Raw genomic sequence first — 22,927 nt, 5'->3', positions numbered from 1 at the left:
TGCCTACTTTAACTGATATCTAAACCCCTGTTTGGAAATGATAATGTTTTTGCTTGTTTAGGTTAATACCTCGCGCTCAGAGGGCAATCTGCAGGAGAGTGCCAACGGAAACCTTCTGGTGTGGTGCACCTTCAGCTGATTGCTCAGAGAACAAAGCTGGGTAAAGGTTATTACCTGACAAAGACTTTAAATAAAAACTATTTCAGCTAGTATGCAATATGCACGTTTGTGCATATATCTGTTCGCTCACTTTAAAGTGTCTATCGATGTCCTGCAGAAGATCCAGAAGAGATTTGGCAGAATCGTGGCCAGCGCGAGTGCTTTGAGTCTGGGGTTGCTTCATCTGGATGTGGGAGGGCGAGAGGACACTTCCTGGTGTACGTGTGAAAGCGTCGCTGAACGTGACAACATCAGCCGATAGGATGGTGAGATCACTGTCATGCATCCGCTGGAAATGTGTGCATACAGACACAAGCAGACGACGAAATTGGGAATATTCATGAAAAATTAGCGTGGTGCACGTGCATGGGGAACATCAGACTGTCATACCGTCATCTCTGGTCAGCTCTGAAGAAATATAGGATGGACCAAAGAAAATGAAAGACACACAGCCTCGAACACAGTATGTGAGAGAATAAATTTTCAAAGGCGGAAAACACAGAACTTTTAAGGTTAATTTGCTCAAACAACGATTAATATTGTGCAATAAATGCAAAAAAACCGCGGTAGTGTGGTCGAGCGGTCTAAGGCGCTGGATTTAGGCTCCAGTCTCCATGGAGGCGTGGGTTTGAATCCCACCACTGCCATCGGGTGAATAACAAATTCTCCCTTTCCGCTAGAATTTATTAAACGTTTTGCAGATCAAAATCTAAAAATCACAAGTGACCATGGCGATAATCCTGTAATTGGTGTCAGGGTCACCGATATCACAACAGAGGTATAGAAAATTGCCGAGATAGTGATGGTTGTGAATGGGAAGTGATCATGGCCAATACTTACAAAACAAATCCTATTCAAAAACATTTAGCCCCCATATGCATTTCAATTCGAAAATATGTGTAATTCCGCTTTTCCGGTGCCTTGAAGCAAAGCGCGAAGTATCCGTTTTCGAGCGGAAAGATCCGCGTAACGCAGTGTGAAATCGGCTGTCATCAGGGGCAGGGCAAAATAATGATACAGGGTACGCCCGCATTTTGCAAACGATTACTACCTTAAACCAACACCACGCTGCAGAAGGCAAGAAAACTTCATCCGAAATGTCATTACGTCACCTAGCTGAAGGGTTCGCTCTCCGCAGAGGCTGTTCCATCTTCTATGGTTTCATAGGCTTTTTTTCCTTCATTACTTTTTGTGGCAGTTTTGTTTTATGATTACAAGTGAGTGGTAGAGGTGTTTACATGAATTACGCCCGAATTATAGCAGTTCGACACCTAAGTTAAAGGCTCTGCTGAGCTGAACGCAAGACTTGCTGTTTACTGACTGAGTAACATGCACGAAATGCTGGAGGAACTCCGCAGGCCAGGCAACATCCGTGGAAAAGAGTAAACAGTCGACGCTTCAGGCTGAAACCCTGCGATATCTGCAGAATTTCTCCTGTTAGTGATTCTCCTGCTGTTTACTGGACAGGCACGTTGACCAGTTTAGCCAGGAGCATTCACACTGTACCACAGCTGAAGTAACGAGGACTGACTTGCTCTATAGTATATCGTCTGCTAGTGAGGGCAGTGCTTCAGATTCAGCTTCACAGTTACGCCTACTGACAAACATTGTAACACCATATGCAGGAACAGTTTCGCCGCAGTGATAATTCCGCCTGTTATTGAGGGATTTGGCGATCGCTTCACTCTGTCCCTTTCCCGTTCTCTCACTACCACACTCCGCTCTTTAAGCTTGATCTCTCTGCCCTTAAGAATAAGTACTAATCGGTAAAATAAAATGGACACGCATCAACGGATGGCGGTTTTCAACGTTTCACGTAGGAAGATCATTGAAACCAATTGTTTGTTCTGACTTTTTAACGGGACAAGGACAGCGCATAACGGGACGTAAAGGAGTAAATGCATTTCCAGCGAAGAAAATCACAGATGACTTGTAATTAACAAATTTCCGGAACACACCTTCGGAAATGACGTAAGCACAAGTGCTGCACGTCGATCTCCAGATCTGAAGCAGTCTCTGGATGCAAGCCTCAGTCCTGCTAAAGGGTCACGTCTGTTTATTCCTTTCCATAGAAGCTGCCGGACCTGCTGAGTTCCCGCAACATTTTGTATGTGATATATATTCAATTTCAAAGTTTGATCTTTTATTGCGACGTTTCTACCTTATAGCCATCTATCTTCTCCTACGTTACTTCTCTTATTTCTGTAGGGGAAGGGATTCCCGATTCATGATTATTCCTGGTGCTGGCCAGTTTTGGACATTCTGACTGGATATGAAGGCAGAGTACTGTTGATCTGCTGGTTGCCCAGAGCCTGTGAGAAGGATCAGTTAGGGAATGAAATTCATACAGCAGTGATTACACCAGTCGTTGGGACAGTTTCTGTAAAATACAGCGGTAGAGGACACCATGGGCAGGACCTTCACCCCATGTCGTTCCTTGTGATCACGAAGCAAAATCAAGCTAATCCTATCTGCCTTCACCTGGACTAATTTCTTGTTTTCTCTGCTTGTCCGATGTGATAAGAAGTATCACGTGATTCTAAAACGTGGCGCCAAGCTGAATGAGATGTTGTTTTCTCCGATGCTGTATTGCATCTGCTACTTCTGATCTGTCGAAGTCCATAGACCGTAAGTCCGTCTGTAGCATTTTTGTTTCCTCAAAACTACTTCCGTCTGTCTTTGAATCGCCCGCAAACTTGGGCACAAAGCTATCAATTCCGTCATCCAAAGCATTGATGTATAACGTAAAAAAGCTGTGGTCCCAACACAGACCCCTGTGGAACATAACTAGTCACCGGCAACCGGCCAGAATGAGTGGTTGAGCCAGAAAAGGCCCCCTTTATTCCCATTCTTTGCCTCCTGCCAATCAGCCAATGCTCTATCCATGCTAATATCTTTCCTGTAATACCATTGGCCCTTATCTTGTTAACCGCCTTATATGCGCAACCTTGTCAAGGGCCTTCTGAAAATCCCAGTACACAACATCCACCGATTCTCACTTGTTTATTATGCTTGATATTTTCTTCAAAGAATTCTAACAGATTTGTCAGGCAAGACTTTCCCTTGAGGAAACCATGCTGACTACACCCTATTGTATCATGTGCCTCCAAGTACCCCGAAACCACACCCTCCACACCCTACCCCGAAACCACACCCTCATCAATCAGCTCCAACATCTTCCCAACCACCGAAGTCAGGCTAAATCTATTGATTATTTAAAGATTATTATTAATGCCTCCACCATCTCTTCAGCCACCTCTTTCAGAATCCTGGGGTGCAGATCTTCTTGTCCAGTTGATTTATCTACCTTTGAACCTTTCAGCTTCCCAAGGACCTTCTCACTAGTAATGGCAACTTCACTCTCACCTTTCTTTTACTCTTTGTATATCTGAAGAAATTTTTGGTATCCTCGTTAATATTATTGGCAAGCTTACCTTCGTACTGCATCTTTTCCTTCTTTATGACTTTTTTAGGTGCCTTCTGTTAGTGTTTAAAAGCCTCTCAATCCTCTAACCCCACTGAATTTTGTTCTATAAAAGCTCTTTCTTGGCTTTTATGTTGGCTTTGACTTCCCTTTTCATCGCCGATTGCGTCATTCAGGCCTTGGAGTACTTTTTTTCCCTTTGGGATGTATCAATCGTGCACTGTCCGAATTGTGCCCACAGACTCCAGCCATTGCTGCCCTGCAGTCATCTTCGCTAGCGTCCACTTCCAATTATACTTTTGGCTAGCTTTTCAGACGAGCCTCTGAAATTCTCTTTACTCCACGGTAGTATTGATACATCTGACTTTAGCTTCTCCTTCTCAATTGAAAATTATCATCACTGGACCCAAAGGGCTCCTTTACCTTAACCTCTATAATCAAGTCTGGTTCATTGCCCAACACCCAGTCCAGAAATGCCGACCCACTCGTGGGCACTCACGAGCTGCTCTAAAAAGCCATTTTCTTGGCATTCTACAAATTCCCCTTCATGGGATCCAGCACCAACCTAATTTTCATAATGCACCTGCATAGTGAAATCCCTCATGATTATGGTAACATTGCCTTTTTGACATGCATCATGTAGCCACAACTTTGCTGCTGTTCCGAGGTCTGCACATAGCTCCCATCAGGGTCTTTTTTTTAATCTTTGCAGTTTCATACCTCTACCCACAACTATTCTACTTCTGATTCCATGTTATCTCTTTCTAAGGACTTGATTTCATTTTTAGAGTCACCCACGCCACCCCCTCTGCCTCCCTGCCTGTCCTTTTGATACAACGTGTATTCTTGGATGTTAAGCTCACAGCTGTAATCTTCTTTCAGCCGCAGTTCAGTGATGCCCACAACCAATCAGTAGCTGTGCAAGTTGATCCACCTTATAGTACCTTCAGTTCTGAATTCATCACCCTTTTCGATAGTGTCCCCCTTTTACCTTGCAACCACCACTTTGACTAGAATTTTGTCCAATCATCAGCCTGTCCTTGCCAGCAGTCTCACTACACCCTGCCTCTATTTATCAAAGGTTTCAAAGGTACATTTAATGTCAGAGAAATGTATACAATATACATCCTGACATTAGCTCAACGTTTAGGGACAGCTTCACCCTCTTCGCTATCCAATTTCTGAACGGACGAAGACCCAATCGACAATGTTGGCTCTTTTTGCACAACCTAATAAATAGACTTAATTTTTATTTATACAGTATTTCTTTACTTATATGTCTTGTCCTGTACAGCGGCCGAAAAACAACAAATTTCACGAAATGTGCCAGGGAAACCAAAGCTGATAGTGATTCCGATTCTGAGTCTGGCACGCAACTGTATGTGCAATCTGTTTATTTAATCCGCATCTGAACATCTAGACATCGTCCCTGAACGTTGCTCTGCATTGGGAGTTTTAAGCACTGCTAACAGAGCTTGCAGTTCAATATTCCTTGTGTGCACATGGACATTTCGATTCGATCTTCTAATCTCTTCTGCCAATTTGATATTTTACTCCGTTTTCAAGCAAAACCGTTTATTTCCGATGGATGGATGTCCGGGTGGCATCCATCAGTCCCGTTAACAGGACCTGAGTAGATTAAACAGGTGGTGTTTCCACAGCGGCGCGTCCACAATTCTCAACCTTGGCCTTTGCTTGGCCATTCGTTCTTTTTCGCTATGTTGTTGGTGAATGTTTAGTTTACTTTCTTGTTTCGAGAAAAGCGAGCCAGCTAATTCGGACGACATTTGACGTTGCCATTCTAAATTATAACCCGCGGGGGAACCCAATCCCGGTACTTTAACCGACAGACAGACATACTTTATTGATCCCGAGGGAAATTTGGTTTCGTTACAGTCGTGCCAACCAAGAATAGTGTAGAAATATAGCTATATAAAACCATAAATAATTAAATAATACGTTAATCATGCCAAGTGGAAATAAGTCCAGGACCAGCCTATTGGCTCAGGGTGTCTGACACTCCGAGGGAGGAGTTGTAAAGTTTGATGGCCACAGGCAGGAATGACTTCCTATGACGCTCAGTGTTACATCTCAGTTGACTGAGTCTCTGGCTGAATGTACTCCTGTGCCTAACCAGTACATTATGGAGTGGATGGGAGACATTGTCCAAGATGGCATGCAACTTGGACATCATCCTATTTTCAGATACCATCGTTAGAGAGTCCAGTTCCACCCCCACAACATCACTGGCCTTACAAATGAGTTTGTTGATTCTGTTGGTGTCTGCTACCCTCAGCCTGCTGCCCCAGCACACAAGAGCAAACATGATAGCACTGGCCACCACAGACTCGTAGAACATCCTCAGCATCGTCCGGCAGATGTTAAAGGACCTCAGTCAGTTCAGGGAATTGAGACGGCTCTGATCCTTCTTGTGGGCAGCCTCAGTGTTCTTTAACCAGTTCAGTTTATTGTCAATTCGTATCCCCAGGTATTTGTAATCCTCCACCATGTCCACACTTGGATGGAAACAGGGATCAACGCCGTGCTCAGACGTCAATTTATGTTCTTTGGAGGTCCAGAAATGGTTGAATTACTGGACCTTTGAAAATGTATTCACGTCCTCCAGAAATAGCCTGGTGATTTAATCATTACAATGCTCCATCATGGAAAATCCTGAGAATGCCGACAGTGCGTGGTCATCTTAAAACTAACCTCAGTTTTAACTGAACAGCATTGTAACTGTTTTTCCTTGGCCGCTCCTCTCACTTGTAGAAACATTTCAGTATACCTTCAGTCATGACCACTTCGAGCCCTACATGGTTCATTAAGTACTACCCCTATTTCTCTATCCTAAAGTGTCAGGTTTGATCGTCTTCACTGCTCGTTGTAGAAAACACACTCACCCAGGTCAGTTCCACTTGCATGGAAAGCTAGTCCATGCCTTCCGAGCCGCTTCCAATGCTACAGTATCCTTCACCTTGCCTTAGGTCTTCTAGGCCTGAGTTGATGAAATAGTAGTACTATCCTTCACGGAAAGGTGGGCATCTAGAAAAGGTGGGCAGCCTACAAAACTTGTAAAATTGCAATAAATTGATTCTCCAATTCTTATCTCTAGTTTCGGGCAATAAATAGTGCAATTCATAAATCATTGAGGGGCAAGAACATAACGCCTGGGCTCTTCAGGAGTGAAGCTTTTCAACCTGAAAAGGATTCGGTTATCTCTTCATTTTTGATTTTCAGTGTGATAACCACTATTCAAACAGCACATATACAAGTCCCTCGTAATATTATCGCCTACATTTTGCATGACATCTTACCACACATCTATGGAAATACACAGTAGCTACAGGCTTACTTCTCTCAACTTTTATTAGTTCCTCAAAAAAAAAAATATAAATTGTGACGTTTCCTTTACAACTGGTAGTCTTGGTTTGTTTTCCATAAACTTCTATAAACACATATAGGGTCATTCCCACTTTGATTACTCGCTCAGCTGTCTTGCAAGACAGCAAACCAGGCAAATGGCATGCATGCATTCATTGTTCGGAGCATGGAGAACAATGCCAGCAAGTCTGTGTCTTTATTGATGCTTTGCTGCACGCTTGAGTGCTCGGTGGAGGGCGCCGATGCTTTTCTGCCGGTGTGCGAGTGGGATTGTCTATTCTTTCTTCTTCAATCTTTTTATTATTATTATTAATATCAACAAAATAAAATTGATACATAGATAATGGGATTACAAACATACACATTTCAACAGAACATGAAAGAATACATAAGCGATGGTTACAGTATAAATGAGTATTCCCAAATCATGGACGATACAAGTAACAAGTAAACAAGGCAAACCTAGGTATATCATAATATATTTTAAAAAAACAGAAAAAAAAGAAAAAAATTATGCAAAAAAACTAATCTAATAATCTAATAACTAATAAGGAAAAAAAACCAAAAAAGAAAAAAGAGAAAAAGAAAAAATGGAAAAAAGGGCTGTTTATAATATCTCACAAAAATACAAAATCATCAGTGTCGTCAACTCCGATCCTCTCAACATATATAAAATCGAAACTGGAAAAACAAATAGGCTTGGAACAGGGTCATATTACATCACATGAAAATATTGAATAAATGGTCTCCGTATCTTTTCAAATTTAATAGAAATATCAAATACAACACTTCAAATTTTTTCTAAATTTAGACATAACATAGTTTGAGAAAACCAATGAAATATGGTAGGAGGATTAATTTCTTTCCAATTCAACAAAATAGATCTTCTAGCCATTAATGTAAGAAATGCAGTCATTCGACAAGCAGAAGAGGATAAATGGAGTGAGTCCATCATTGGTAAACCAAAAATTGCAGTAATAGGATGAGGTTGTAAATCAATGTTCAATACCGTAGAAATAATATCAAAAATGTCTTTCCAATATTTTTTCAAAAGCGGACACGACCAGAACATATGAGTTAAAGACGCTGTCTCAGAATGACATATGTCTCAAATAGGAGTTATATAGGAATAAAAATGAGCCAATTTATCCTTGGACATATGAGCCCTATGCAAAACCTTAAACTGTATTAATGAATGTTTAGCACATATAGATGATGTATTAACTAATTGAAGAATTTTATCCCAATTCTCAATAGGGATAGTAAGGTTAAGTTCTCTTTCTCAATCATTTTTAATCTTATAGAAGGCCTCTGAACGTATCTTCATAATTATATTGTAAAGTTTTGATATTAGCCCTTTCTGAGAAGGATTTAGTTCAAACAAATTCTCCAAAATACCTGAAGACACAAAATTTGGAAAAGTAGGAAGTACAGTATTTAAGAAATTCCTTATCTGTAAATATCTAAAAAAATGAAATCTAGGCAAATTATATTTATTAGATAATTGTTCAAAAGACATAAAACAAATATCCAAAAATAAATCGGAAAATCGTAGTAATCCTTTAGTCTTCCAAGCTGAATAAACTTGGTCTATAATAGAAGGATAAAAAAAAGCAATTGGATACAATAGGAATATTTAAAACAAACTGAGTCAACCCAAAACATTTCCGAAATTGAAACCATATACGTAAAGTATGTTTAACTATCGGGTTGTCAATTCGTTTTGGCAATTTAGAAAGAGTAAAGGGAAGAGAAGTCCCTAAAATAGAACCCAATGAAAATCCTTGTACAGATTTAATTTCCAGGTTCACCCAATGAGGGCTAAAAGATATATCCCAATCCTTTAACCAAAATATCAAATATCGGATATTAACTGCCCAATAATAAAATATAAAATTAGGCAATGCCAATCCACCTTCCTTCCTTGCCTTCTGTAAATATTTTTTACCTAATCTAGGATTTTTATTCTGCCATATATATGAGGAAATTTTTGAATCAACATTAGCAAAAAAAGATTTTGGAATAAAAATTGGTACAGCTTGAAATATATATAAAAACTTGGGTAAAATAACCATCTTAATAGCATTAATCCGACCTATCAGAGATAAAGATACTGGTGACCATTTAGTAAACAAACATTTAATCTGATCGATTAGGGGTAAAAAATTAACCTTAAATAAGTCCTTATAGTTTTTTGTGATTTTAATCCCTAAGTAAATAAAAGAGTCATTAACTAATTTAAAAGGTAAATTTCCATAAATTGGAACCTGCCTATTCAAAGGAAACAATTCACTCTTATTAAGATTTAATTTATACCCGGAAAAATTACTAAATTGAGCCAGCAATGATATAACTGCAGGAATGGATTTGTCAGGATCAGAAATAAATAATAATAAATCATCTGCATATAATGATAGCTTATGTATATCTGTCCTACGATTAATGCCAAAAATGTTCTGTGATTCTCTGATAGCAATTGCCAAGGGTTCTAAAGCAATATCAAATAATAATGGACTAAGAGGACAACCTTGTCTAGTACCCCGAAATAAACGAAAAGAGGGAGATCTATGCACCGAGGCTACTGGAGTATGATATATCAGTTTAATCCAGGAAATAAATGTCGGACTAAAATCAAACTTCTCAAGCACATTAAATAAGTATGGCCATTCAACTTTATCAAATACTTTCTCCGCATCTAATGAAATGACACATTCTGAAGTGCTATGTGAAGGAGTATAAACAATATGCCATAATCTCCTAACATTGAAAAAAGAATAGCGATTTTTAATAAAACCAGTTTGATCTTCCGAAAAAATTTGGGGTCAAGGCAGGGACTGGGTATTGATAGTGAATGATCAGCCATGATCTCAGAATGGCGGTGCAGACTCGAGGGGCCGAATGGTCTACTTCTGCACCTATTGTCTATTGTCTATTGTCTAATACCTTCTCCAGCCTGGATGCCAGGAACTTTGAAAAGATCTTGGAATCTACATTCAATAAAGATATTGGTCTATAGGATGCACAGTCAGTAGGGTCTTTTATCTTTCTTCAATATTAAAGAAATGGAAGCTCTATAAAAAGATTGTGGCAGATTGCCCAATCTAATTGCTTCTTCAAAAACCGTGCATAACCAAGGAGAAAGAGTAGCGGAAAAACATTTAAAAAATTCTACTGTATACCCATCTGGACCTGGTGCTTTCCCAGAATTCATAGAGGAAATAACCCCTTTAATTTCTGCATCCGTAATAGGAGTTTCTAATATTGAAAGATCATCTGATGATAATTTTGGAAAATTCAATTTCCCAAGAAAATCACACATGGTATTATGATCATGAGGGAATTCGGAATGATACAGGGAGGTATAAAAATCTTGAAATGATTTGTTTATCTCATCATGGTTAACTGTCAGATCCCCATTCTGCTGACGGATCTTAGTAATTTGACGTTTAACCAAAGCATTCTTCAATTGACTAGCTAACAGTTTATCCGATTTATCACTATGTATATAAAAATCAGATCTGGTTTTCATTAATTGATTTTCAATTGAAGATGTAAGTAATAAACTATGTTCCGTTTGAAGTTCAACCCTTTGTTTGTAAAGCTCCGTACTAGGAGTAGTCGAATATTTCTTGTCAATCTCTTTAATTTTATCAACCAATAAAAGAGTTTCCTTCTTAATGCGTTTTCTCAGACCAACAGAGTAGAAGATAATCTGTCCACGTATATATGGTTTAAAAGTGTCCCAAAGTGTTCCGCAAGAAATATCATCTGTGGAATTAGTTGAAAAGAAGAAATCGATCTGTTCCTTCATAAATTTAATAAAATCCGGATCTTGCAGTAAGGTAGAATCAAATCGCCATTGTCTAGCACTAGAAGCTGTATCCGTAAATTTAATAGAAAGTTTTAATGGAGCATGGTCAGAGATGGCTATAATATCATAACTACAACCAATTACCGATGGAAAAAAACAAAAGTTAATAAAAATAATCAATTCTCGAGTTGGAATGATAAACATGTGAGAAAAATGAAAACTCTTTGTCCTTAGAATGCCGAAATCTCCAAATATCGAAAATTCCATTATCAGTCAAAAAAGAGTTAATACAAGTGGCCGACTTATTAGGTAAAGTCTGAGTAGATATAGATTTGTCCAACAAAGGATTTAAACAAATATTAAAGTCAACACCCATATTCATTTAGATTAGGTAGAGAAGTAAATAAGGACTTTAAAAAATCGGGACAATCCACATTTGGAGCATAAACGTTAACCATAGCAACCTTGTTGTTAAAAAGTAAGCCAGCAATTAACAAAAATCTACCATTCGGATCCGAAAAGATATAGTGTTGGACAAATGCAATAGAGGAATCAATAAAAATTGAAACTCCCTTTACTTTAGCATTCAAATTCGAATGGTACTGTTGACCCCTCCACAACCAAAAAATGCTATGATTGTCCTCTTTCCTCACATGAGTTTCTTGTACAAAAATAATATGAGCATTAAGTCTTTGGAATACTTTGAAAATCTTTTTCCGTTTAATCGGATGGTTTAAGCCATTAGTATTCCAAGAGACAAAATTAATGGTCTTAGCCATATTTCTGAAATCAACCCTTTGGTATATAAAGGGTTAACCAAATTATGAACTCATGCACCCGGAAGAGGAACAAAATAAGGGGCGGACCCGGAAGTGACGACATCGCGGATATTTTAATAGTTTAAAATCAGCCCAAATGAAGAAACTAAAAAAACTTGATATAAGGAACATAAGATTTAGAAAAAAAACCCACCCCCACTCAAGAGGAGAAAAGATCACACCAGCCAGGAAAAGGCTGGAAAAAAGGAGAAATGAAACTAAATCTACCTACCCCCCATATCAGCAGAAGACGACTCCGTATATAAAGGATAAAAAAAAGATCCACCCAAACTCTAAAGAAATAATGATCACTATACTAAAACCAAACTTCTTTATATAATTGGTAGTAAAAAAACCAAAAAGAATATAATCACTAGTAACTTATAAATCGGGTTAAAACCCAAACAAACCAAAAAAAAATTAAACTGTGATAAGAAATGTATTAAGGGAAGAAGACGAGAGAAAAAAATGGCGAAATAAAAAAAAAGCCAAAAATATTTTAGAGGAGAAACCACCATCTTAGTAAAAAAAAAATTCGCCTTCGAAGGATTAATAATAATGACCAAAGATAAAGTATAGTGGTTAAAGTAAGTAAAATAAAAAGATTAGTATGTCAAAAAAAACTTTAACTAGAGTATAAAATATAGAGTAAACCTACACCAACAGCCAGAAACAAAATCTGGTTTTGGAAACAAAAACGATCAAAATCACTCATTTATTAGAGATGAGAATCCGTAGCAGTAGGGAAGTTCTCATTCAGAAAGCTTCTCGCTTCACATGTAGAAAGGAAAATACGCCGTGGTGCATTCGGAGGCGAGATTCTGAGCTTCACAGGGTATAAGAGCGCAGGTTTTAGATTTTTCTCATAACATTCGGACATCAGAGGTTTAAAAAGAAGCCTTTTCTTCATTACTTCTGGACTAAAATCTTCCACTAATCGAAAATTGTGTTCTTGAAATTTGACCATCCCTACACGCCGAGCCACACGAATAAGTTGCTCTTTAACATGCACATAGTGAAGTCGGACAATTACAACCGGTGGTTTAGCTGAAGCACTTGGTGATCGGCGCATAATTCTGTGAGCGCGATCGAATAACGGAGGATTGTCTGGGAATACAGAAGGGAACGCATCCTTTAAAAGTTAAGCAAAGTACTTCGAGGGGTCCCCTTGTTCAATGCCTTCCAGGAGATCAAGTATGCGTAAGTTCTGTCTTCTGGACCGATTCTCAAAGTCGACACTCTTGGCTTTAAGTGTTTCCACCTGTTTAATCGTCGAAAGTAATTTCTGCTCCAGTTTTTCAATTATCAAGTCTTTCCGAGCGTCTTCTTGCAAAGTTGCAATTAGAACTTGCTGCTGGTTAACTACTGAATCCGTCTTATCCATATAATCTTTGAAAGCCTTTATATCTTGTTTGAAAATTTGTCGTTGTTCTTTAAATTTTTCATTTAAAACCTCCAATAATATTTCATAAGTCAATTCAGTCTTTTTCTTCTTCCCGTTCCCGTTAGGATCCTTCCCAGGTTCTCGCCCTTTAGATCTAAGAGCCATTTCTGTATTCATTTCTTCAAAAATTCACAATAAACTCTTAAAGATGTCCAAAAAAGTAGCAAGAATCTTTTGGTGTAAGTAAAAGTAAATTAAATAAGGGTGATCATAGGTTAAAAAAAGTAAAGGCTATGGAGCGAATCCGAAACAGTTCTCACTCCATGAGCGTCTCCTGCTGACCTAGGATTGTCGTTGAATACGTACACAACGCTGGAAGAACTCAGCAGGTCAGGCAGCATCCGTGACAAAAGAGTAGCCAACGTTTCGGGCCGAGACTCTTCATTAGGAATGGGGAGGGGGGGGAGAGAGGGCCGAAGCCCAGTAATAGAGATAGGGGAGGGGGTAGGGCCTAGAGGCGCCAGGTGGAAAACCAATCAGAGGCAAGATAAAGGGGGAGGGGGAGGAGATATGCATGAAAGAACTGTAGAGATAAAGAAGCAGAAAGTTGAAAGGGGAGTGAGGCAGAGAGGGACCTGGGATAAGGGAAGGGGGAGAGGGAGGGAATTACCGGAAATTGGAGAATTCAATGTTCATGCCAAAGGGCTGGAGGCTACGCAGACGGTAGATGAGGTGTTGCTCCTCCAACCTGAGTTTGGCTTCATCATGGCAGTAGAGGAGGCCATGTATGGACATATCTAGATGGGAATGAGAGGTAGAGTTGAAGTGGGTGGCAACCAGGAGGTCCTGTCTATTGTGACCGACGGAGCGTAGGTGCTCGACGAAGCGGTCCCCCAATCTGCGTCGGGTCTCGCCGATGTAGAGGAGGCCGCACCGGGAGCACCGGATGCAATAGACGACTCCAGCAGACTCGCAGATGAAGTGTTGCCTCACCTGGAAAGACTGTCTGGGGCCCGGAATGGTGGTAACGGGGGAGGTGTGGGGACAGGTGTAGAATTTGCTCTTGCAGGGATAAGTGCCAGGTGGGAGTTCTATGGGGAGGGACGTGTGGACCAGGTAGTCATGGAGGGAACGATCCCTGCGAACTGAGAGGGGTAGGGAGGGAAAGATGTGCTTGGTGATGGGGTCCTGTTGAAGGTGGCGGAAGTTGCGGAGGATAATATGCTGGATCCGGAGGCTGGTGGGGTGGTAGGTGAGGGCAAGGGGAACCCTGTTCCTGTTGTGGTGATGGGAGGATGGGTTAAGGGCTGAAGTGCAGGAAGTGGAGGAGATGCGGGTGAGGGCATCTTTGATGACGCCAGAAGGGAAACCACGATCCTAAAAGAAAGAGGACATTTGCTAAGTCCTGGAACAGAAAGCCTCATCCTGGGAGCAGATGCGGCGGAGACGGAGGAACTGGGAATAGGGAATGGCATTTTTGCATTGGGCAGAGTGAAATTGTCGTTGTCTTGCTGCTGCTTGTGTGTTGGAGGGGGAACTGGGTGCGGGGCTTTGGGGTTCAAACGTTTAACTGTCATTTATTCTTTCTGGCACTCCTCTGTTTTAATGGATGTTTGCTAAGAAAACGAATTTCGGGATGTATATTGTATACATTTTTCCGACATTAATTAAACCTATTGAACAAAACCTTAGTTAGATCATATTTGAACTACTGCGTGCAAATGTGAAGACTCCGGAGAAAATGCAGAAGAGAATTACAAGGATAAACACAAGGGGTGCTGCAGACGGTGAAAATACAGAGTAACAGGGACAATATGCTGGAGGAGCTCAGCAAGCCAGGCATCATCTATGCAAAGGAATAGATAGATCGGGCGAACACCCTTCATCTGGATTAGCGAACTGCGCTGTCAACCTTCGGTTTACTTTTGACATTTGGTCGCAAACATGGAATCATTCGCGGTTTGTCGGTAATCTGCAGGAACTATGTTGTTCGTAAGGAAGACTTTCAGCGAACTTCTCCACTGTATCTGCAGCCGCGAATTTTGAACCCTCGGAGCTTGGCCTTTGTTCCTGTTAGCTTGTCAACGTTCAGAACCTCTCGTTTTTCCAATACCTTATCGCCCCCAATAGGGACTGTTGAAAGTTCGTTACAGTGGGAACCGTCCACTGCCACGAAGACTGATGTACATTACTGGTTTAAATCATATGCCACTTATTTCTGTACAACGATGGACAAAGAAAATAAGTAATTTGAGCGAAAGTTTTTGTTACAGACATGATAGGTTTTTGATCGTCTGTAACAAACACGTCGTGGCACGTCCGATAAAACGGACATATATCTTTATATGCATTTTGAAGTTGGACGTTCTCCCTAGAATTTCTCTGCATTCGGAGTTTTTATCACCGCTATCAGGGGAGCTCGCGGTTCAGTTCACTTTGTGGCTGCTATGTGCATATTCACATTCTGGTTCCATCCAACAAACTCCTCGGCCAAAACAATCTTTTATTCTGCTTTCGATGAAAACTACTAGTTCGCTTTGTTAAATAACTTATGCAAGTTTGTCAGGGTGGCCGAGTGGTCTAAGGCGCCAGACTCAAGGATTAAAGTCCTTCCGTAGAAACGCGGGTATTCTGGTCCCCGGCCTGGGGGCGTGGGTTCGAATCCCACTCCTGACATCTGCTGAGTTTTATATTTGTACATTTGATTTTTAAATTGGGATTAATTTATTCCTGGTAACAGGACCTGAACTGTCTGAGTAAAGAGGCGGTGGAAAGATCACAGCACTATGTTCTCACAGTGAATCGCAGTGCATCAGGTACAGAGTGTGGGATTCGACGAGAGGCTTGGTGAGAGGTGGCCATCACATCCTCCTGATCACTGATTGGATAGATTGACATTCATGTCTTTTGGCAGTTTCTTGATGAATATATTCATCTTTTTTCTCGAAGTAATCGTGCGAGCAAGTTCAGACCACATTTTACGCCGACAAATTAAATTATTTCAACTCACACAAAATGCTGGAGGAACTCAGCAGGCCAGGAAGCATCTATGGGAAAAAGAGCAGTCGATGTTTCGGGCTGAGGGCCTTCCGCCGTCTGGGTGAGCATGGTCTGCTGGAACGTATAGTTTGGCTTTTCAGTGTTATGACGTCTGCCTGGCTCAGATCTTACCTTCTTCTTTTAGTTACTTCCACAAATTATAGATTTATTGAATCTTTGTAAATGTATTCATTTTCTTTCGAAACAGTCCAGTGACTCAACCATCACAGCGCTCGGTCCTGGAGAATTCCAGAGAACGCTGATAGTGTGCGCAGGTCTTCACACTATCGTCAGTTTGAACCGATCATCCTTGTAACAATACTGCATATCCGTGACCGCTCTTTCCCCACGGGTAGAAAAAATCTGTATGTCCTCAATCATGGCCCCGTACAACCCCACACTATTAAGAATTTCCACCCCTCCGTATTCCAGAGTCCGATTTGATCGTTATGGCCCACATACTCACCGAGATAGACCATGCTTTCCGAGTCGCTACCAATGCTACACTATCCTTCACCTAATAGTTGGCGGAGGGCGGGGGAGGGCCGTGCGGGTGGGTGTGGGTGGGGAGTGGGGAGAACTGTTCAAAGTATTACGGGGCAGTACAGAAAAGCCGTGGCAATGCAAGAAAACAATTCTCTATTTCTGATATCCAGTTCCGTCTAGCAAACAGCATGGTTAACTATTACAAAACCACGGCGTCGGCTATGCGTCTACGCCAGGGGTGGGCAAACTTTTTGACTTGAAGGCCACAAAGGGTTCTAAAATTTGACAGGGGGGCCGGACCAGGAGCAGATGGACGGAGTGTTTTGGTAATACCCCTCATAAGAGAAAATAAAATATCATGGGATATGTAGAAAACGTGCTTTAATTTCAATTGAAAATGAACAAATGCATTACAACAAAATATCTGTCTTTGAAGTCCCATGGTATTTAGCTATTTATTGAAATGACTTTTAAAACACTGAAAATTAAATGAATAAAATACAGCTTTTTTAATAGTAACGGTTATTATTTTAAAGCACTGAAAATTCTGTTATCCTTCAAGATATTATTATCATCACTCTCCTCCTGACTGTCTTTATTTCAAAAACGGTAGGAGATGCAGGTCTACTTGTCCTGCTCCTTCTTATTCAATTGTCCCCTGTGCCAAAACTCAACAACGACCCGCACAATGACAGAACAGTGAGAGCGCGCCAGCATGCGGAGCTCCGTCCTCGCAAATCCCCGCAGGCTATCTCCCTTAGCCGGAACGCTGGCTAATTGTGAGCCGGTTCGGATGTGCCAGGAAATGGGTCGCCACAAGGTCACAAAGTAAAGCGCAAATGTGGAGTAATACGCTGCACCTCAACAAAGGTCAATGTATATAGAGTGCGACATCTATTGGGAAAACGCCAGAATTGCGGGGAAAAAACGTTAACAAGGTTTATTAATATAATTTCATCAAGTTCTGCGGGCCGGATTAAAAAGCTTAACGGGCCGCATATGGCCCGCGGTCCGTAGTTTGCCCATGCCTGGTCTACGCCGTATCTACTGAGTAGATTCGACGCAGAAGTATAAATTAGCTTTTAGATGGACCAGATTTGGACTACTGCGTGCAATTCTGGTAGTTCTATTCCAGAAACAAAGTGGTAACTCTTTAAGGAGTGCAGAGGCGGATCACAAGGATAAACGTAAGAGCTGTGGCAGAATGGCGAATGCTTTGTACGATGTGGTGTGAAAATTAAATGCAAAGACGAAGTGAGAAAATTTTTTTTCAGATAAATGCCGTATTATAGACATGACAGATTCCAGATAACATCAGCCAGACACACGGCTGTAACATGTTCCACGGACATGTGTCTGGATGCACGCGCAATGTACTTCGTCTGCAGTTTGAGCTGGGCATTTTCCCTGAAATTGTTTTGCATTCGGAATTTTAAACACTGTTAACAGGAGCTCGCCGTTCAGGTATTTCTGTGATCGCTCTGTGCACATGAATGTTTTGGGTCAATCCTCCAAACTCAGAACAAAACATTTGTTTTCGATGTTAAGAGGGATATGCATAGTTGTCAGGGTGGCCGAGTGGTCTAAGGCGCCAGACTCAAGGAATGACATTCCTTCCGTAGAAACGCGGGTCTTCTGGTCCCCGCCTGGGGGCGTGGGTTCGAATCCCATCCCTGACATCAAGTTTTGTATTTGGAGATTTGATTTTATTGTCGAGCTCAATTTATTCCTGTAGAGTAGATTAAAGAAGAGTTGAAAGATCACAGCACGATGTTCTCACAGCGAATTGCAATGTTGGATTTGGCGAGTGACGAATCAAATGTTCTCACCGTGGTCATTGGTTGGATAGAGCGACAATCACACCTTTTTGCTGTTGTTGATGAATGTTTAGTTTACTTTTATTTTGTTTCGATAATGTGTGCGAGTAGGTCTGGACGAAATTTTATGTCTCCATTTCAACCCGTACATCTGTCAGGCAGCGCAGTCCGGTTATTTTGACTATTTGCAGAACCTGAGAATTCTGAGACCCGCCTTCCGGTTCTGGGGACCATGATTAACCGGGAGCAACAGTTTGGCCGTTGAATGTAATGACATCTGCTTTTCTTTTTACCAGACCTCAACTTGCCAGTTCCACTAAGCATTTATTTACTTAACTTTTGTAAATGTATCCACATCCTCTACAAATAGTCCACTGACTTAAAAAAGCCTCCGACATGCCATTAGTTGCAAACATGTTCACCCCATCGTCTTCTGTTAGTTCCTGTCTTATTCCTAAAAAAAAACCCTGCTGCAGTGTATGATCCCAACTTTTGGACCCCTTTCCTTTTCTATCACCAATAGTTGAGAGAATGAAATATGAGCTCGGTCTTCAAAATAAATGTATCATGACCTTTTTTTTTAGTAGGTACGAGACCATTTTCTGAACCTTCTTCCAGCTTTTATAGCTATGTTCAGCTATATCTAGATAACTAACATATGCATGGTGTAACTCACTGTGAACTAAAAGTCATTTGTAGTTGAAAACATGGAGGTAAAATAAAATGAAGCTTTACTTTGGTATTACATGAAATCTGTCACTGAGCGCTGTATTTAGTTGACGCCTGGTTGTTGAATTCGATGTGCCCGTTTCCCGTTAAAAGGAGTTACGAATGTTTCTCTTCAACTCTTGAACAACACAGGGTCCACCGCACTCTCCTATCAGTCTCCTTCTTCAGTCCCACCCCTCCCTCCCGCTTCTTACTCATTTACTCTCCCCTACCCAACTTCCCACTCACCTGGTCTTATACATCCCCCCGTCAGCTTGTGCTCTCCGCTCATCCACATACTCTGGCCTCTGCCCCGTTCCTCTCCAGTCCTGATGAAGGGTCTCAGCTCAGAACGTCGACTTTTTATTCACCTTCATAGATGCTGCGTGACTTACTGAAGATGTGTTGCTCAAGATTTCCAGTATCTTCTGTTTCAAATGTTTCCTCCTGGTTTCCGGAAAAGGGACCTTTCAAGCACCAAAGTGATAACCACGAGGCTTCAGAAACACTGCCCCACCGTTTAGCCTGTGCGACAGAAGATGAAGCCTTTGCATAATGTACTCTACCAAGTGACTGTTCTGTTCTGGCCTGTTAGATTGACGGTTACGGTATAAAAAATCATTGTATTAGGAAATTAAATCGCCTGTGCCATTTCCGCTGATCACATCTTTTACAGCAACGCTGTCGCAATTGTAATTGGCTTGCACTGGTTCAGGAGTTTGACCCGCACCGCACATTTCGCAATCCACTACAGACACTTAGAAACAGAGGTAGAGACAGCCTGATAACCGGAGGCACTCATTGCAGAATGTCACGCACAGACAGACGCAGGAGAGGGAGACAAGGCAGGAGCAGATGCAAGCACTCACGAAGTTAGAGAGTGGCTGGATAAGAACAGAGAGTATATGGCTACACACTGTGGCAGGGGCGCAAAGAGCAGAGACTCACAGAGGTAGGAACACTGAGACAGGCACACTGAGAGTCGGAGACACGGGCACTCTTGAACAGTGGCAAACATACAAAGGCAGGCATGAGAATGGGAGAGAGCAAAGCACACAGTGTGAGGGAAGGACACACGCAGAAGGGCAGAGTGGGGCAAGCACCCAAGCAAGTGGCAAAAATGGAGAAACAAGAGTATTAATGAAAAGAAACCGAACAACGATTTACCTCGTGGCACACACTCAACTAGCAATGTTTATTGGCGATCTATGATGAAACGAGCCACGAGTCCATGTATGATTTGCGCCGGCATATTCCAGTTCCAGAAAGAGAGCTAGCGGAAGGAGTGAGCAGTTGCTGCTTTCCGCCGGCAGTGGGTGGATAGAGAGCGGAGACCCTGTGTTGTTACTGAGGCCTGTTTATATTCTCGCGCCTGACGATCTGTTGAGTAAGTGCACCGCCTGATTCAATGTGAAATCTTGGGAACGAGAAAGTTAGTGGTGACCGGGGAATATCAACCCTTCGGGAGAGGCGGCGTTCTGAAATTCAGCAAAAGGGGGGGGGGGGGGGGTTTAAGTTTGCAGATGAAAGCCGTATGTGTAACTACTGATTGCTGTGACTCGGATTCGAACCGAGGTTACTGCGGTCACAACGCAGTGTACTAACCACTATACGATCAGGGCGAAACACTTCAGCCGTGCGCTACCGGCTATGTCAGAATTTCGAATATCGGTGTTGTTCGTACAGAAACGCTTCGCTGAATAAATCAGCGGGTCCCACTGCCCGGCCGAGCTTCCACAATGACTCTGCCGGTCAGCCCCGGATGCGGCAGGAGAAACTGGGTCAACTTTTCAGGTCCGAGAGCCAGAAAAGAGAAAGGGAGACAAAAGGAGCGTGCGCAGTTATAGTGAGGGACGGGAAATGGAATGGTTCTGATTGCGTAAAAACCGGATAGCCAATGGAAGAGCTCAGCGGGTTCAACGGCATCTGCACAGCCAATGAACGACTTTGTGGACTTCTGTCGGGACTCTGGCCATGAGAATCGGTTGTAATCGTAGGTGACAGGTTAATGAGTGAAACGGACCATTTAGAAAGTGAGAGCAGAGACTTCGAAGCTGACAATAATCTTCTGCGGTTTCACATACTCTATCGCGATTGCGTTGCCCTCAACGAGCCATATTCTTACTTAAATAAAATTAGATTATTAGTAATCGAATAGAATCACAGAACATTTTATGCGAATTAAGAACGTTTTCAAAAGTTTGCGGCGAGTCTGGAAATCAGGGCAGGATGGCAGCTGCAGATGAAATTATCACTTTCCTGTTGGAGTGCAAGGCAACTCCGATAGGGCAGGGAACCCCGGCTGACGAAGGATAGTGACAAACCAGATAGAAAAAAGAAGGAAACACATGTCAGGCGTAGAGAGTTGGGGTCAAAGAAGTACCTAACGTGTAGAACTGACAGGGAGGAAACGCAGGAATTGGATCTGGAGGGCTCGTCAAGAAGACAAAAGGAAATTTTCGGGGTATTGTGAACAATTTTGAGCCCCTTGCCTCCATTGTAGAGGAACTGGAGGAGGTCTACGAGAATGATTCCGGAAATGTAAGTATCAACGCAGGAGGAGTCATCTGTAGATGTGTGTCTGTATTGTCTGCATGTTCAGAAGGATGAAGGGGTTTTCATTGAAATCTATTGACTACTTGAAGGCTCAGAGAGGACGTGAAGAGGTTGTTTCTTATATAGGGAAATCTAGAACGAGAGGGCACTACCTCAGAATAGAAGGGCGTCCCTTTAGAACAGAGATTATGAGGACTTTATTTGGCTACAGAATTGAATCTGTGGAATTCATTGCCGTCATTGTGTATGTTTTAATCGGAGATTGATACGTTATTGATTAGTAACGGCGTCAAAGGTGATGGGCAGAAAGCAGGAGAATGATTGAATGGCGGAGCAGATTCGATGGGCTATCAATGCTCCTATGTCTTATAGTTTGGTCTTTAGGAGATAATGTCAATAAGAATCCTCTGTTCGTATGAATGCTACAGGCATGACGGACGTGCAGGTTGCCGAAGTTGTATATTTAATATTTCAGTAATTTTTAAAATATTTTTTAATTGAATTTTCAAATAGGTTACAGAAAGAAAAAAAATTATCAAGCCTTCCCCCTCCTCTTAACCCCTCCCCCAACATATCCCTGTAGAAAGAGAAAAAAAAGCGAGAAGAAAAAAGAAAGAATGCCTGGATATCGGAAGATCCCCACATGCTCCATGGAGTTTGTAATAACTTTAGTATATATATTTATTTCTTTCCCCAGATAACCAATAATTTTATCTTCGGAGCACCTATATATTTAATCCAATCTTTTGTAAATAAGGGCGCCAAATTTTCAGAAATATTTCATATTTATCTCTGAAATTATCAGTAATTTTTTCAAGTGGAATACAGCTGGAAATTTCATTCTTCCAACGATCTATACTTAAATATGAATCCGATTTCCAAGTAACTGCAATAGCCTTTTTGGCTACTGCCAATGCAATTTTTATGAATTCTTTATGACAGTTATTCAGTTTGGATTTCGGTTTTATCCCTTCAATATGGCCTAGTAAAAATTTTAAAACAAGACCAAGTAGAGCGTAATAAAGTACCAATTTCTTGATTACATCAGAAACATTGATCAGATAAATTTGGGTTTACTTAATTTATTTTTTGTGGTGTAATATATAATTGATGTAAAAAATTATATTGCACTAATCTTAACCGAACATTTGTTGTATTTGTCATACTGTCAAGACATAGTCTTGATCAACTTGTTTCTTTATATCTAATCCCTTTTTGAAGCCAATTGTATAAAAGTTGGTTATCCATTGTAAAAGGAATAAGTTTATTTTGAATTAAAGGTCTCTTTGCTAATAAAGATATCTTTATCTCATCATCAACATTTATCTTATCCCATAAATC

At 41.2% G+C, this 22,927-nt stretch overlaps 3 non-coding genes across 3 annotated transcripts; all 3 read left to right on the top strand.

The window, feature by feature from the left end:
- The first annotated feature begins 724 nt into the window (after positions 1-724).
- Positions 725-806, top strand: trnal-uag (transfer RNA leucine (anticodon UAG)). Its single transcript has one exon. It is a non-coding gene; the product is annotated as a tRNA-Leu (tRNA).
- Positions 807-15,541: 14,735 nt separating this feature from the next.
- Positions 15,542-15,656, top strand: trnal-caa (transfer RNA leucine (anticodon CAA)). Its single transcript has 2 exons — positions 15,542-15,579; positions 15,610-15,656. It is a non-coding gene; the product is annotated as a tRNA-Leu (tRNA).
- A 2,413-nt stretch (positions 15,657-18,069) lies between these two features.
- Positions 18,070-18,184, top strand: trnal-caa (transfer RNA leucine (anticodon CAA)). Its single transcript has 2 exons — positions 18,070-18,107; positions 18,139-18,184. It is a non-coding gene; the product is annotated as a tRNA-Leu (tRNA).
- Positions 18,185-22,927: the final 4,743 nt, after the last annotated feature.

Source organism: Hypanus sabinus, chromosome 9 (genome assembly GCF_030144855.1).
Source record: "Hypanus sabinus isolate sHypSab1 chromosome 9, sHypSab1.hap1, whole genome shotgun sequence".
Taxonomy (NCBI): Eukaryota; Metazoa; Chordata; class Chondrichthyes; order Myliobatiformes; family Dasyatidae; genus Hypanus; species Hypanus sabinus.
The sequence above is the reverse complement of the archived record's forward strand: the minus strand, read 5'-3'. Positions and strand labels throughout refer to the sequence as shown.